Genomic DNA, 2,401 nt, shown 5'->3' with positions numbered 1-2,401 from the left:
GAATATGTGACTGGCACACTTTTGTTTTAGCACAGTAAGGGAACGTACAAAACACACATTTAGACGTGTACACGTGAACCAGGGACATCTCTCAGAAGCAGGATACTGATGTGCGGAGAGGGCAAGACTGCCAATGCTTTTAGAATCGGAGTCAGAGCTGGATCCCCTTCAAATGGACAGAGTTGCAGTGGTCAATACACATTTAAGATATGGCTTTAGGAATAAAATATTTTTTTACAAGTCTCAAGTGTGAGCTGAAGTCGTCTTCTGAAATAGAGACCTTTTCCCAAATGTAAGAAAACGTGAGGCAGATAATTATACAGCGCTGACCACCAGGCCCAGGCCCATTCCCTGTAACTCATGCACTTGGGGTGCTTTGGCCATTGATGGCAGCATAGGCACCATGGGATCACCATCCCTATTAGATGGGAGGTACCTACACCAAAGGCTTGCATATCCTACATTAGGAGAAGTCTAGCTATGTCTGACTCAGCTTTGAGCCTGTATCCTGGAAGCAGCCAGTCTGTGGAAGACAGTTTACCCCAGACACGGGACCACATTGCTTTAGCTTCACCTCTTGTGGACTGCACACACACTGCTGTCCTGGGTTGCAGTGTATTCTATTACCATCCTCATGAGCTGTTGAAACCAGGTGGGGCAGTGTTTCCTTGCCTCCTCCCCCCAGACTATCTTTCTGTTAATTGCCCATCATTGTCCTGCCGCCTGACTCAGAGATAACTCCCTCCGGACTATCTTCTGTTAATGAGCCTAATCAACACTTTGCCTCATGACTCATTACCCCATTGTGAGATGCTCCACCCAGAGGGAGGAACTAAGCATCCCATCGTGGATATAATCTGGGACTCTGACCACCAGAGACCCCCCTTCCCACTGGATTTCCAGAGGACAGGAGCTACACAGCCACCATTGGACTTTCTGAGGAAGAGCAGACTCTTTTACTACAGGATCACTGCTTCAGAGGACTGCAGCCACCATTCTACCAGACTGCTACCACCACCCTGCCTAACAGGGTGTCAGGTTGTACCTTGACTCTGTCAGTTTGACAGTGTTTTCTTTTACTTTTTTTTTCCTTTTCTTTAATTTCCATTAAATTGTTATTCTGACTTGGTGCCTCCCACTGGTTTGTTTTCAAACTAGTACAACTGCTAAGCAAAATAGGCAGAGGAAAGCCAGACCCGTGTACTTCTGCACTTTCAGGTTGCACAGGCCCTTAGCATCAGTATGGTGTAATCTTACGACTTTGGCCTGCCAGGTCTCACTATGGGATGTGTGGCTGCTTTCCACCCAAAAAAAGCTTTTGCAACCTGGCCCAGGTATCCCTGCATTGGTCTGCAATCTCTATCTGCAATCTAACTGCACCTTGTCTGTACCCCAGAGTGTTTTTTTAGTGAGAACAAGCACTGACAAAGGTTAATAGTTTTCTTAATATGATGATGATGAAGGTAAGTTTCTTAATAAGTCTCTGATTAAAGTAAGTTAAGCCAATTTTTTCTCTTTAATCTTTAAGATAGGTAAATCACACCCTCCCACTCTGATCCTGCAAAGATACTAAAGAGCTGACTCCAGGTCAGCAGAGCTCAGGGAGTCTTCTCCTCCTCCAGCAGAGACGTTTTCGCCTCAGCACTCGACAGGGCTCCCACGCAGACAGATGCCGTGCCAGCAGCCATGCCCAGAGGGTACCCTTTTCTAAAGCCTTGCACGTGCAAAATGAGACAGCATAATTTAAAAGTGAAGCTGCTCCGAGGCAAGCTGAGATGGCTCTTTCTTTCCCGATTAATAAAGACGATACACACAGTACAGGGGAAAACACGGATGGAGTTAACCGTGTTTGCTAGCTGTCTGCTGTGAAAAGCACTGGCCTTTCCCCAGAGCTCAAACACTTCTCCAAACACAGGGATGAAAGGACCCATGCTCCAGTCTGTCCCGGTGAGACTCCTCGGGGATGCATGGGGCTGCAGACTTCGCCACTGCCTTTGTCCCTCGCTGCATGGGAGCAGGCACGGGCTGCTGCTTCTCCCCACGGCCTCTGCTCTCTGTGGCCTCCTCGGTTACCCCTCCGAGGGACCAAGGTAAGGTGGGGATTCCTCTCCCGCGCTGGCAGGGAAAGGCTCCTCTTGAAGGCGGGCGTTTCCTGCCAAGGTGGCAGCCTGTGGAAAGGATCCCGTGTGGCAGGGTTTCCCACATGAGGTGCCTTTCTGCTCCCGTGGAAACACCGTGCTCCGCCTCTGCCGCACGCCGGGCCCGCGCTTTCTTTAACTGGTTAGGAGGTTCCCCGTCTTGTGGAGGAAACAGCTAAACCGTAAACCGATCGCGTTAAAGGAAATTACGAAAAACTCAGCGTGAGCCAAGGAAAAAAAAAAAAAAACCGAACAGCTGGCGC

The sequence above is a fragment of the Corvus brachyrhynchos genome, unplaced genomic scaffold (assembly GCF_000691975.1).
Source record: "Corvus brachyrhynchos isolate BGI_N302 unplaced genomic scaffold, ASM69197v1 scaffold11, whole genome shotgun sequence".
Lineage (NCBI taxonomy): Eukaryota > Metazoa > Chordata > Aves > Passeriformes > Corvidae > Corvus > Corvus brachyrhynchos.
The sequence above is the reverse complement of the archived record's forward strand: the minus strand, read 5'-3'. Positions refer to the sequence as shown.